The 15,726-nt window shown below is 38.2% G+C and overlaps 1 protein-coding gene across 1 annotated transcript in view; it reads left to right on the forward strand.

The window, feature by feature from the left end:
- Positions 1-15,726, forward strand: part of plxnb1b (plexin b1b) — a 138,445-nt gene that overhangs the window by 17,617 nt on the left and 105,102 nt on the right. The window contains exon 2 of the mRNA XM_079242226.1: positions 15,538-15,597. The gene's annotated coding sequence lies outside the window, so the exon portion shown is untranslated. The remainder of the gene's footprint in view (positions 1-15,537; positions 15,598-15,726) is intronic.

Raw genomic sequence — 15,726 nt, forward strand, 5'->3', positions numbered from 1 at the left:
ATTTAAGCTCCACCCTAATTGTAACGTCCAAATATGTAATTACTCATGTTAACTCTTTAAATATTACTTTAATTGCAGGTTGCTGCAGGTTTATTGTCCCCACCCCTCCCCCTCCCCACACACACAAAAAAAGAAAAAAATACTTATTTCCTATAAAATACATGCTTTGGAGCCAGAAATGTTCCAAATCAGTAAATTATTTATTTAGAGCTTTAGATAAAATCTCCTTATTTTTAATATATATCATAAGTAAAATAAAAAAAATTGTACAGTTTTTTTTTTTTTTTTTTATAGGTATGATAACATCTTGTCATCAAACCGGTATTTGAGAGATTAAAATAATTACAATAATATTTGGTATCTTAGATCAGGAGTGAAAATGAGTGATGAGAGCAAAAAGTGGACAAAAAAATGTTAAAACTGTCATTTCTTATTATAATTTTGTGAAACTTTTTTTGTGTCCTTCTGTATCCTCCATCCAAACGATCAAAATGGAGGCCAGAAATGGAGGGAAAATTATGTGAAAGGACAAAAAGTTCATAGTGACCCACAGGGGTTAAAATATCAGGACGGACCAGCAGATTTTGGGGAGGGAAGTTTGTGTGAAAGGCTCTCTCTGAATAGTTCTTCACATCACTTTGTTGTGATCGCACAAGGAGCCTTTCATCCTGGATTATGAAAAAAAAAAAGCAGATTTTGGGGCTTGTTTCAAACTGAATATGACTTACACAATGTCCAGGAATGAAATAAGTTTTTTCCCTCTGCTTATACAAGTGTGTTTTTGTGTGTGTGGTTTTTCGTTGCACACAGAGAAGCAGGAAAAGCTGCATTTTGAAATGCAGCCAGTGAACTGTTGCCAAGTGGCAACTATGAAAGCTGCTGGAGAAGAGTGAACACTCAGTTTCCCTAGAAACGCCCTTTTTCTCAAGACAGGTCCCTCTAAATTGACTCACCCCCCTCTACGCCCTTCAAATGTTCCTTGGGGGGAGGAATGGGGACTCTGCTCTGGGAAAAGAGGTGGGTTCTGTAAGGGACCAGTGCCAAATGCAGGACAGGCATGTTAAAAGTTTTAGACCAGTTGCTGCTGACCCCACAGTGGTCCTGCAATGACTGACACCAGTTTGTCCATGTAAAGGTACGCCACTCTTCCTAGATGAAAAACATTACTAGTCTGGGTGATGAAAAAGATTATTATAGAGAAAGGAAGAAATATTTCACAATGCTGTCACGAGAAGTTTATATGAAGCTAAAATGAAACGTGAAAATGCTGGAATCTTCTCTCATGTGGAAGGAATGATGTCAGGTTGCATAAACTTCTGGTTTTGTTCTTCCAGGTGGAAAGATTTTTTTTTTTTTTAACATAGAAGTTTTATTTCTTTCTCAGCAGAGCAATTACACAGTCATACATCAGTTATAATTGGCACAGTGATTGACAATGTAGGTTCTAAGGAAACAAATAAATAAAATAATAATAATAATACATTTACATCTCAGCATAAGAATATACATTTCTAGGTGGTTTCAGCATCACCAAGCCACTCTTCAAGACGGATCACATTTGGGTGGGAAGGCAAAGCAGCACAAACCAAAACATCCCTTACTGTTTTTATACCAGTACAGCTTCCACTAGGCCCCATCTTAGTCTAAATATAGGGTTTTGAAGTCTTAACAGATATGTTATTTTTCCATTTGGTACAATTTTCTCACTCTTTGAACCCAGGAGTTATAGGAGGGTTTTTCTAATTGCATCCATCTTGTTGTGATGCATTTCAGGGCAGGTGTAAAGATTTGAAGGAAAAAGTGAAAAAGAAACATGTTCAGATTGATTAAATGAATTTTATAAAACTCCACAGTTCCTGCATCATAAACTTAGGTTGCAGCTTCTTATGGAAACTTTATTTCCATCTTTGCTTTAATACAGCATTTTTATATTTTCAATCTTGACTTAACTTTTGATTAATTATTTTTCCAAAAATTCTTATGTTATAAAAAAAAAATGTAACTTTTGTTTTGTGTGGTTTGTCTTCCATGTTTTCTCATTTACCTGCAGTGTTATTTGGAGTGTTACAGAGTACTTTGGGAATGAAGTAAGGTTCTATGCAGGTATACTTATGCCTACTTCTTTTCAAACATGAAATGTGAGAAAGTAAATCTTGTAAAGGAATTAAGACAAAAGCTAAAAGGAAAAGGTTGTAGTGTTACTATGTGATAGGAGCTTCTTTCACCCAGTAGTCTGAAACTCTCCAATCTGGCCACATCATGGGTTTCCAGGTGATCTTGTATTGAAGCTAGGAAAAAAAAACCCACTAGAGTATAGCAGCTAAAGTCCACATTGATGGGCCATGGACCTTGCTGAGTGGGTACTTTCAGTGAAGTTAAGGTATATTCCTGGCTGCCATGGCTGTTCATCCCCTCTGCCTCGTTTAGGTAGATGGTGACCCCTCCCTAAGCAAATGCAAGCACTAGCCACCAGCCTCAGGAGCTGGGATACCCCCTCAAACTTCTCCCCAGTCTGTGTCAGCTTCTATGTGCTGAGTGGTGATTTGAGTCGTGTTATGGTAGCTGGCAGGTGCATTTGCAGGAATGTCCTCTTCTCCGTGGTTCCCTAGAAAGCTGCTTGACAACCCAGGTCTGCCATGGTGATTGGTGCACCGTCTCCTGATTCCTCAGTCTTTGTCTAGTCATTGGAGAACATGCCTGGTGGGCAATGCGTCAACTTCACTTTGCCTTCCTGAGCCACCCAGCAGTTAGCTGGAGCATCTCTTAGGCCTTCTCTGTGGCTTTGCCAAATCCTTCCCACGTGCAGGTTTTACTGCAGCTTTCAGTACCCTGGATTCAGTCTCCAGACTTACATTTCGTTGCAACGCAAGGCGAATCATGTCTGTATATACTGGAATCAGAATATTTGGGACATTGGTGACGTCTTTCACATCGTCTTGCATTTCCACACTCAGACCCTGTTTAACCTGCAAAAAGTACAACAATGACGGATTTCTGTGTCATGTTTGTGTTGATGCATGTTTTTAACTCATTGGGTTTGGTGAAGAGAAACCTAGTGGAACCTTTTTACCGCCAGGAAAGACTCAGAGGTTACATGGACCAGATAACTAGCGGTTAGCATGGAGCGCTTCTGTTGGGTTTATTATTTATCATTTCTGGTCCTATTTGTGTTTCTCCTGTAGGGATATAGTTGTCATTCTGCGGTTGCAAAAATGGACTTTTTTGTCTTCTGATACAGAAAGAAAATGTTTTGTATTTTTCTTGGAAATGTGGCGGAAACAGGACCGAAGTCTGAAAGCCGGCCTTCTTCAGTCCTTAGCTATGTTTACACACACAATTTTTCCAACTGGGTTGCAGTTCTGATCAGGCCTGGCTGTTTACATGAAACCTGAAAAGGTTATTCTGATCATGATGTGCATTTACATTACTGGTTGTAATCTTCTGGCAGTTCGGTTCTGATTCAGGTGGCCGGGAATAGTGAGAAAAGTATGTCATGTGCCACCATCTGTGTTGCTCAGCAGAAACTAGGCTGATGGCACAAACTATCCAGAGACAAATGTACTTATCGATTTGCAGATTGGGAAATCGCATCATGTTTTTAAGGAGGTGCTGCCATTCATTGCCTTGAACACTTTCAGAAATCCCACAGTGTGACTAGTTGTCCGAGAAGAGACTATTAAATCAGGATGTGGAGCCTAACTCAGCAATTAGCAGGACAGCCTGAGCAGGTCACCAGTCCATCACAGTAACCATTCATACTACTCAGGACAATTTAGAGTAACTAATTAACACAACATGTCTTTGATGGTGGGAGGAAGCAGGAGAGAACCTACGCGTACACGGGGAGAACATGCAAAAGAAATGCCGCCGTTTGAACCTCCCCCCAGCTGAGACTCGAACCATCTTCTTTCTGTGACCCACAGCGCTAACCACCACTTCATTCATGTTTATGACACATTTAATCCTGAGGATGTGTGTTTTCTCAGATGTTTAGCTTTTTATGGCTTCAGGAGCTGGTGTTACCCTGGTGATCTCCTGTTGGTGTCCATATATACCAACAGTAAACATGTTGCTCTGGCAGAACAGGGTTGATGCAACTTATATTTTTTCCCCTCATTTCCTGTTGGTTCATCTTCCCACAGCCAGGGAATGGTCAGCGAACACAGGGCTCTCTTTTCCAAGCACTGACACGATGCCCCTTTAACAGCCAGATTTAGTGTCCGTAGCTTCACTGGAAGATTGATGGTCTTCCAGTTGGGAGGTGGGCTGTTTGATGAGTTGACAGAGACCCCAGTGATCTGCTATACTAGTTGGCTGTTGATATCATGCATGATGCAGAGCTGCAGTTTGTGTGTTGTATAAGAAGTGATGGATGAATTTGTGTTAATTAATAAATGAGAAATTAGTTTAGCTGAACTTGAATGAGGCTGTAAAAATCAATGTTTCACTACCATTACCGTATTATATATCCATGTAATATGGCTTAGTGAGCTGGTGCAGTAGATTATATCTGTCGTGGTAACCTGAATTTATCCTGCAACATTTGATAAATAAAGCTTGTCTGGAAAAACTCCACAGAACAGATGATTAATTCAGTAACCCTTAAGCCCCCCCCCCCCCCCCCCCCCCCCTCCCTGTTTACAGCACAACACCTAGATTTCTCTCCAATACTCTATCTTTGTGTATCTAGACTTGTACATCAGATTTATTCAGTTTGTTTTTATCTATGCATTGTTCAAAAAGCCATGTTGTTACCTCCTCCAAGGAGGTTATGTTTTACCCGGTGTTGGTTTGTATTCAAGATAACTCAAAAACTTTTGGATGGATTGTTATTAAATTTTCAGGAGTTGTTGGAAATGTGAAAAGGAAGAACTGATTTTAAATTTGGTGGTGATCTGGATCAACCAATGAAAATGGTTGGAGCACTTGTGAAAAAAAAATACAGGACAAGGTTTCCAACAGGTTGTAAAATATATCAAAGATCTGGGTAAAGGAATTGTTTTGAATACTATGATCCACAATATGAAAAAAATCTAGGGCATTTGGAATTTCATCATCGTAAGAGAAAAAATAATTACAATATGGGGGGAGCTGTGGTCCTTGGCGGAGGTTTGCTCTCTCCGGGTGCTTTTCTGGTCTTTTTAATGTTTTTCCAAAGCGACATGGTCACAAGATGTTCGAATCCAAAGACAAACATGAGCGGCAAGTCGGAGTAGAAATGACGTAAAACATTGATGTACATGGATGTATTCTGCTTGGCAGCTTATAGCTGATGCTAAGACAAAAAGCCAGAAAGTTGCATCACAATGCAGATTTCTTTTGGGGTATGTACAATGTTTTGCTGTATGTCAGAAGTGCCTCCTGGGGAGGATTTAGATTAACCAATTAACCTAAACCAGAGTGCCCGGAGCGAACCCATGCATACACGGGTAGAACATGCAGATTTCACACAAAGGCCTCCGTTTTGAGCCTCCTCCCCAGCCGAGGATCGAACCAGCGACCTTCTCGCTGTCCATTTACATGAACTCATTGATGCTACGTAGAGTTCTTGTTTAAATCAGTAAAATAACTGGTTTGATTAGTCGGGTTGGAGAAAAGTTTGATGTTGATATTTCAAATTCAGCTGCCGAATAAGTTTGGTTCGTTTCAAGATCCAGTGTTGGATTTTAATCTAAATGACACCGTATCACATCCTGATTAAACTAATCACTTTAAGTAATATTAGATCACAAAAGACAGCTAAAATATCAATTTTAAATGATCTTCCTGAACTTAATAAGATATTAAATAAAAAAGCACCCCTGTTTCTGCATTGACACCTTCTGGAGCCCTCAGAAGCTACCTTGTCTCTTGGCAAGGGGCAAAACAGACTCCTCTTTTATCCCTGATCTTCCATCTTAGATCAGCCATCCTTGTGTTCAGATGATTAAACTGAGTAATGGGATTAGGTTTCCTCTCTCTGATGGTAGGGATGAGGATGATAAACCCCCACTGACTCCTCGTCCTGACCCCACCAGACATATGAAATCGAGGTGCTGAGTTATGTCCAAATGTCTGCAGAGGAAAAAAAAAAGTTTAATACATATTTTTTCTTTTACCATCCTGGAGTTACTCGTGAATGATTTTCTGACAAACCCGACAGAATTCTCAATGTTCACCAAAATTGTCTTTCAGCCTCTGAAGCAGATGGACATGTTTACTCATTAATTAATTCTCCATACATGTTTAATCCTGCTGTGGCTCATGGAGGCAGGATACACCCCAGTCAGTCACAGCAGATAAAAACATTTTAAATCTTTCCTTTTTAGTCAGAATGATTCTTGTTAGTTCAGGAAGAGATGTCCTCATGTTCACTGCTGGGTTTTTATGGACTAAACTTCCTCTTACATTCATTGGGCCGATGGTCCAGAGGAACCAGACGTTCCAGACAACTTTAGTCGGATTTCAGTTGTAACAAAATAACTCCGGGACTGATTGGTTTCAATCCTGATTCATGATTAATTAACCAGAACAGACAAACACAAAACTGAATATCAGCAGACTGCCCTGATGCTGCTCCTCCAGCCTTTATTGATAATGTGTGTTTCCTGTGCTGCCTATTGATCATACAGCTGATTACTGTAGTGACCCAATGACCTGGTGACCAGGGAATCAGGAGGCAATCAAACACAGTGGCCTAATTTACATCTTCTTCTCATGTAGAGCCTCTGTGGGTCAGACAGTTTTCTGGTTCAGAAGAACTGTGAACTGACATACATGCACCGCCCACTTTACCAAGTCCACCATGCTCAGGGGAAAGCATCACATAGTGGCTGCATAACGGGCTGGGCATGGTCAGCAACAATACTCAGGTATGCTGTGTGTGTGCCATGTTGCGACTAATGGGCCGAAGGGGACCAAGAAAGTTTCCCACACACCATTGCACCAACAGTAGCCTGAGTTGATCCAAGACAGGATGGATCCATGTTTTCATGATGAATCCAGTAGATTCTGATCCTACCATGTGAATGTGGAGCTGAACTGGAGACTCATCAGACCAGGAACATTTCTCCATCTTCTGTTGTCCAGTTCTGGTGAGTCTGTGTGAATTGTAGCCTCAGTTTCCTGTTCTTAGCGGACAGGAGTGGCACCCGGTGTGGTCTTCTGCTGCTGGAGACCATCTGCTTCAAGGTTAGACGGGCGTTTTGTTCAGAGATGATGTTCTGCATATCTTGATTGGAACCAGTGCTTACTAGAATTCCTGGTTCAGACAAGTGCTATTCGCTGGATATTTTCTCTTCTTTAGATCTTCTCTGTAAGCTTTAGAGATGGTTGTGTGAAAATCCCAGTAAATACTCAGACCAACAACATGGCATGTTCAAAGTCACTTAAATCTTCTCTGTACCTCATCCTGATGCTCAGTTTGCGCTTCAGCAGACTGTTTTGACCTTGACTGCGTGACTAAACGTGTCAAGTTGCTGCCATGTGATTGGCTGGTTAGATATTTGTGCTGACGGGAAGTTGAACAGGTGGAGCCGATAAAGTGGATGGTGAGTATAGATGTGTAAATAGGAAACTTAGCATTCTTTTGTGTGATCACTTTACCAATTAATCTTAGCTGGTAAAGTTTCCACAAACATCAAAGCTTATATTCAGATATAGAATACTTAATGCTAGATTTCTTTTGTACATTTTTAACCGTTATTAAAGACTCAGCTGGTTCCTAAAATTGGCCCTTGTAACTTTTGACCACCTTACTTGGGACAGAATTGTAGTCTTTTACCCTCGTAGGACCTGAAACGTCTCAGGTGGTGAATTTTGAAGTATGGGAGCAGTGACTGGACTCTGAGACTTGACATATTGTCCCACCTTTCTGAAGACGCTCATTTCTGCAACTTATATTTCCAGCTCTTTTATTTAGTAATTTTATTCATCACCTTCCCATAGGCCTTTCACAATAGTCAATTCATCACACAATAAGAAAAAATGCGTGCAATAAGTTTGGTGGACGCAATAATTTTCAGTTGTCTTTCTTTTCTCTGCTGCATTTGTTTTAAGTCAATATTACCTAAACACAGCAACACAACAAACTTCCATCTTTACCTAAAACACAACCATCAACTTCAGTTTTCCCAGCTGGGAAAAAAAGACCTTAACAAACAGCCTAGCTCCATCTTCCCGACAGTCCACGATCACCACAGTGTTTAACCGGCAGAGTGAATACAAACAGGACAGTGCAACATGGTGTGGACTCAGACAGCGTGGTTGGTAAAGCCATGCTGCCCTTTAATGTTGTTCAATTTTACCATTCCACCTCTGGTCAAGTCCAAACATGTCCCCTTATATGAGCTGACCATAGACTATGTAACTGTGTTACATGGTGTTTAGAGACCATATGTTCCAGATAACAACGTTGCCAAAACCCCAGGAGAAATCCTGGTGTGTTTTAGGGAACTGGATGAGTCAAGTCTGCGCATCCAGCTAAATGTTCTGTAGAGATTAAAGTATAGAAATGTTGATCTTTAAAAGGATGTACCTGCATTATTATGGCATGAAAACTGTCTCAAAATGAGAACAATAATCGCCCAGCGCAATATTATCGTTTATCGCAATTATTTCTGAGATAATTAATCGCATGGCAAAATTTATTACCGTGACAGGCCTACCACCCCGCAGTTCATGACCTGGGCTGGAAGACAGATCTCCAGGTAAATCCACATCTTTGTCTTCAGGCTCAGCGCTCTCCGACAAAACGGAACAGTACAGTCTCCACATTACTAAGTAGTAAGTAATCAGCTTTTGATAAGTCCCACATGTTCCAAACCAGCATGCTTGTCCCCATTCATGGTCTCCAGTGTAGGCGGAGACCAGTCAGGGTCATTTACGGTCATCCTCATTCACACATACCCTCGGCTAACTGTATCTGGTAGCAACACACTCCTTTCGAAACGACATGGAAATGGCTTGAGTGCAACATAAATATAAGTGCCTTGTTTGGACTGGGACACTCATTCTCTGCATCTTGGTGTTGATTTGTCCTGGAGAATTTAATGAGATTGGATATTGAATCAAAGAGATTTGATCCAATCTGTTGGTTTCCTTAGCTAGCAAATTATTTTTATGGATTGGTTTATAATAAACACAGTTATTATAAACTGGACTAATGTGGATCATATTATGAATTTGTTTATAATTGAACTATAATTAATTGGATTGAGTTACAGTTGGACTGGATTGTATCTTGAAAAGTCCCTGCGATGACACTTTTTTTTTTTTGCAGAAATTGAGCAAGAATATATTTAGCAGATTTCTAATTATACGTCAATAACTTGGACACAACTGGACATTTTACTGACTTTCCTCCAGCTAAATTGGTTATCAGCTGGTTTAGTCAGTGATGTAACAGGTCAGCTGGAAAAACTTCAATACTAACAAGCTGAAGGGGAACAGATGTCGCCATGTAACATAGTTGAAACAGACAAATTTCGGGGAATAAATTGATTTCTCCTGCTGTGCTTGTCTTACTGGAACATGGGCAGTTCTCCAGTTACATTCCCTGTTTTCAAAACAGTTTCTGTGTAAAATGTGAGTAAAAAATATTATTTTCTGATCTCATAAGTCCGTATTTTATTCCAAATAGAACATAAACAACACATCAGCTGTTGATATTCAGACATTATATCATTTTGTGTAAAATGTGAGCTCATTTTGAACACATCTGGAAAAGCTCCTGGGTTGTATGCTGCATCGTGCAGCATCTCTTCTTTTTATAACAACTGTCTGTAAATGTGTAGGAAGTGAGGAGACTGGTTCCTGGAGTTTTAGGAGAGGAATTTTGTCCCATTCTGGTCTGATACAGGATTCCAGCTGCTCATCAGGCCTGGACCTTTGTTTTGGACCTGGACATTTGTTTTAGACTTCATGTTTTCTATTGTGAAAGGTCTGGACTGCAGGCAGACCAGTCGAGAACCCGTACTCCTCTCTTCTGAGGCCATGCTGTTGTAATTGATGCAGAATGTGGTTCAGCTCTGTCTTGCTGAAATTTGCAAGGTCTTCCCTAAAAGAGATTGTCTGGATGTGAGCAGATGCTGCTCTAAACGCCATCGGAAATGCAGGTTTTTGGACTGACTGCTGTCAAACTGGACGCTTGGTCTCCTCCTCAGTCTGCAGGTCAATGTTTTCCACAGAGTTTCTCATTGGCCACGTTTACATGAGAATTTAATTTCTCTTTAGTTCTGAATAAAACTGATGAAAAACACCTGATGCAAAATAAAAAAGATAATTCTGAATTAAACTTAATTCTGAAGTCCCTCTATCATGTAAACATTCATTCCGCTCTAAGTTAATTCCAGCCTTTCTGCACATGCTCCTTGCCTTGGCCGCCATGACACACATATTCCACGTGGTGTTTAGCCTCCCGTCTCAGGTACTTTATCTCCCTTCTCCTCTTCAGCTGCTCAAAAAAAATGAAGTAGTATTTTCGTGTCAAACTGGTAATTCAAAACTATTGAAGTAAAATTGAAGCAAAAGTGGTTCTTATGTGGTTTTTCCATGAAGTGGAGTTTGTTTATTTCCAGTATACGTAAGTATGTTATGTCCGTCCTCTATCCAATCAGAACCTTTCCCTAAAGCGCATTAACTAAAGGAAAATCAACATATTTTCCATCAAAACCTCCATTTGGTATTACTATTTCCATGTAAACTGGAAGAATAATTCAGTTTTGAATATTTTAATTTGGAAAAATTCTGAATTTTTTTTTTTTTTTTTTTTTTTTAACCTGTCCTGTCCAGCATCTCAGCATACAGAACAACAATCTGCGTGCCATATTTTTGCCAGACAGATTTGCTCTGTCAAGGGAGACATCTCATGTAAATAGCTGCCCTTGATAATCTGAATATTTTTATTATTATGATAATTTTTTTATTTTATTTATGTATTTGTTTAAATATTTTCCTTTTATTATTTTGCAATCATCGTCAGTCTTGATATGGCCGATCTGGACCTGGCAGGGAAAGAGGAAAAAAAAGAGGAAATGAAAGGAGGAAAAAGAGAGACAGAAAAGAAAGGCGTGTCTAAGCTGCTAAAGTTACAGTATTTGCAAAACAATATAAAGTACTGAAAAAATACAGCAAGACATAAGTAGGATAGTGACAATATTCAAAAGCAGACAAAAAATGAAAAATAAAAGGAAAAAAAGTAAATGAATTAATAAAATAACAATTACAATACCAACCGTTATTAAACATACCTACAGAGAGTCATCAGCAACATTTAGTAGGAAGCAGATGGGAAGATGAGCGCTTTGTGGGCGTCCACAGTTTTTTTTTTAAATTCCGAATTTAAAAAAAAAATAAAAAAAAAAAATCATGTAACCATCGACACTGTGATCCATCTGACCAAAGGAAGGTTTTCCACTTTGCTTCAAACCCTTTTTAATGAGCTTTGTTCCAGAGAAGATGGCGGTGTTTCCTGATCCTGTTCACATTTGGCTTCTTCTTTAACCATATATTTAGATGGAGCTTTAACCTGCATTAGTGGGTATTTAGACAGTGATTTCCACTTGCGACTCACATCTGTTATTACTGCAGTTCTCCACGACCTCACCTCCAGTTTGACCTTTAGCCTGATCCCATACATACAGAGATTCCTCCCGATTCTCTGAATCCTTTGTTGATATTATACACTGTAGATGATGGGATCTTCAGATTCTTCAGTTTTACTTGGGAACTATGTTTCTACGATTGTTCCACAATTTTTTATCTAGTTTGTCTCAGACTGGTGAACCTCTGTCCATCTTTACATCTGGAAGCTCTCTGAAGAGCTCATTTATACCCAGTTGTTTTTTATTTGTACTAGTTAGTTTTTGAGCCTTTTGTTGCTCATGTTCCAACTTTTTACAAATATGTTGCTGCCATCAAATTTAAAATAAGTTCATTTTTTCCATGAAGTGTTCAAAATATCTGTTTCAACATCTATTATGTTGTTTATGTTCTTTTGGAAATAAAATATGGGTGGATTTGATTTCTTTTTATTCACATTTCCCACAGTCTTGACTTTCTTGTGACTGAAGTTGGAACTGTGGTTGAGGTTGCGAACAGACCAAGTACTCTGGTTTAAGAAAAGAAAAAGATGATCTTATAATACTGATGTTAAAATTTCCACACTTTCCAGATAAAATGTTTTTTTAAGACATATAAACTGGTTATTAGTTTAGTATGAGACAACTTTAGCTTAGTTCTTTAGTTTAGTTAGTAGACTTGAGTTCGTTGACCTCAGCTTTCAAGTTGCAGCGATCATATCTGCTACTTCATGCTGAAGACTAATTTAAGTTATGAACGGTTTCTACAGACCTGAGGTGTATTTATCTTCCTGATCTGCAGGAAGGAAGCAATCACAGAAATTAAATTTAATAATAATAAAAATTCATAATCCAAATGGAAATAAAAAAAAAAAACCATTTACATTTTGTTGATTGTTTTATTGGAGTTAAAAATCCCTGACATTTTAGTTGTTTGACTCCTCTCTAAAATGAGACATTCCTTCAGTAGTCCTGCTGTGGGGAATTTACCCCACTGCAGCAACGAGAGTATAGCAAACAAACATGGCATAAAGCAAAACAAGAAGGTAATAATAAAAATGGGCACTGCAATGGAGTGGCTTGTGGTTGAAGTGGTCAAACAGCTGCTCCGTGTACGTGTATGCATTAATAGTTTTATCTATAGAAAAAAAAAATAGGACACTTGTTTAAATGAATAGTTATATCATGGTGATGTACTGATCTAACAGAGGCTGCACAACAGAATGTAAAGCGGTGATGGTGGTTTTAGTTATTTAGTCTTTGTGGGTAGCAGGAAGGAAAGTACCTGTGATAGGACGGGTCCGTCGTACTTTCACGTTGCATCATCCTGTCACTGTCAATATTTTCTGAGGAGTGAAAAGCCGACTACCATTTACTACCGCAGCGCTCGCTGCAAAAGATTCATGTCAGAAATACTTTTATGATGCAAACTGTATAAAATATGTCCATTTATTTACAAGCTTTTCCAGTGTCAGAATAATCCTTCTTTCTATAAGAAACTCACGGAGAGCTGAGTCAGGGCAACAAAAAAAAAAAAAAAAAAGGTAGGAAAAAGAGCAACAGTTATCAACCACCTGCAATCATTTGGCGGTAGATGCATGTTTTTTTGTTTTGTTTTTTTTTTATCAATTACACATGAATTTCTGCAGAACTTGGCTGCATAAATAGTTCCTCCCTTTGCAGCAGTGATGCAGTTTAAGTTTTCCTTCTTTCTACCCCTCTTCAGGCATGCCAGCTGGGTACAGTTGTATTGTAAGATGCCTATGCTTACAAAGATAAGCGCACACACACATATTATATATACATACATACATACATATACATATATATACATATATATGTTTGTGTGTGTGTGTGTGTGTGTGTGTGTGTGTGTGTATTTAAATGAGTTTTGGCAATGATTTTGACCTGTCTGAAATGAATAGGTAAAAAAGAAAAAAAAGGTTTAGTATATGAAACGGCATAAACAGCTGTTTTTGTTAATATTGTAAACACTGATCATTGAATTAAAGATTAATCAATAATAACTGCATTGCAAGTTCAAATCTAGTGTGCGTTTCTTAGAACATGTTTTTAAATTCTTTTTCTTGTTACTTTGAGGAGTTTGCAGAATGTAAAGCATTTCCAAGGAGAATTTCTGCTGTTTAAAGCTTCTTTTTTCTTTTCTTGTTGACAACTTTATGTTGAGGTTAATGAGGACTTTGTGTTGAGCATTAAGGTAAAAAACTGTTGGTTATCAGATCTGTGAGAAGTTGCTGGGCAGGAGTTTTATTTAGGACCTTCATGTATTTATTCCAAGGAGCTGAGAGGGTGGAAAAGCTTCAGTTTCTGGTGTTTAATTATAGTGTCTATGTCCAAAGACACACTGTCAGTGTTGATTTTAAGACGGTCAAGCTTGGAAACCATAGTAATCGTGGTATTATGGGTTGTGGGACTTTTTTTTTCTTGGAGTTTTATGTCTGTGTGTTGCTCCACCATTGAATATAAAAATACTGAGATGCTACTGAAGTTGCCATGCGGTCATCTATTTGAAGTCTTTCTGCCTTATGAGAAACATTTTTGTGATTTTTTTTTTTTTTTGTTTGTTTTCTGATTTGCTTTCCTAGAGGAACCAGACCACTGAGAGGTGTCAGTCTTTTCCTGTTTGTCTTAATTTTTTTTTTTTAATTGATGGTGATCCACTGGATTTGGATTAATTGATAGTGTTTTTCAACCAGTGTGCCATGATAGATCATCAGGTATGTCATGAGAAATTATCCAATTTCACCAAAAAAAGCAGCTGGTCTAAAAAGCAGTTCTGTGTTCATCCAAACAGGAAAAAATTTCTTTTTCCTGTGTTTATCTCATTTCTATTCAAGACGCTTATATTAAGACTTTGTATTATTTATATAATTTAAAAAAAAAAACATTTTTAGGCTCCTCCACCTTTACATTATATGTGTGTGTATATATATATATATATATATATATATATATATATATATATATATATATATATTTAAAGAGGTCTGACATGAAACGGGACCTTGTTTCAGACATGATCTGGTTCATCTGCTGTCATTAAAAGGAAACAAACCGGAATGATCTGCTTCCTATTCGAAGGAAATGTTCCGCTTATTTCAATTATTAAAACTCTTTTCAAAATGTGGTTAAAAGACCATAAAACCTACGATCATTTTTAATTCTTTTGTTGTCCTGTATGTGTCTGTTTTTGTTTATTTGTATTTTATTGTTTTTATCTCTTCTTTTATGGAGGTGTTTTTTATCTGTCTTCCTGGCACTATGGATGGAAATGAGCATTCTTTGCTGTCATCTGGTGTCTTTGGTACTGGTTCATTCACCGCTACTGTCCCAGTTATATTAACAAGGGAAGATCAAGATTGCGTGGACTTCAATGTACAGTTGTACTAAGATGTATTCATACCCTTTTATTAAAGAAAAGGCTGAATTTACAGCAGTCACTCAAATAACTGGAGACTTAAAAAAGGAACAATAACTAAAGATTTGCTAAATTATAATTTAGTGATTTAAAACAGTTTTTTTCATTTAGTTGAGTTAAAGGAAAACAACAAAACAAACAAACAAATTGGTCCTGGACAAATTAGAGCACTTTTCTGATGAACAGTGGGACAAAATACCTGCCAACGGGTGCAGAAGTCTGACTGGGAGGTGCAGAAAGCTCATAACTGGAGTGGAAACATCACAGGGTTGTTCAACTAAATATTAGTTTTGAGGGATGTAACATATTATTTTATATTTGTTTTTTTCTTTTCAAACAGAAATTAGAAAATATTTTAATAATTTCCATAAAATGTTTTTATTTATTATTACTTTTGTCAATTTCAGCTTATTTAACAGGCAGCTTTTTTCCCTCTTTTTATCAGGAGGGTATGAATATGTCTGAGGACGACTGAATGTCTCCACAGTTCAGCCTCGTGCACATTCTCTACAGATCCTTTAACCCCTTGTCTTCTGGCAGGTTGCGATGAATCCTCCTGTGCCATGGAGTGACTGGAGATTACAACCTGAGCTTCCACAGGTAGGAAACTTCTCTTTCCGCTTTCAGAGTAAAATGAGATCCCGTACGCTTTTTTTTGTTTGGTTTTTATAAACTTTTAAATGGTTTTTTTAAACGATGACTTGCATCTTAATGACAGAGGATTGTGGA

This window comes from Telmatherina bonti, assembly GCF_933228915.1.
Source record: "Telmatherina bonti genome assembly, chromosome: 6".
Classification (NCBI taxonomy): Eukaryota; Metazoa; Chordata; class Actinopteri; order Atheriniformes; family Telmatherinidae; genus Telmatherina; species Telmatherina bonti.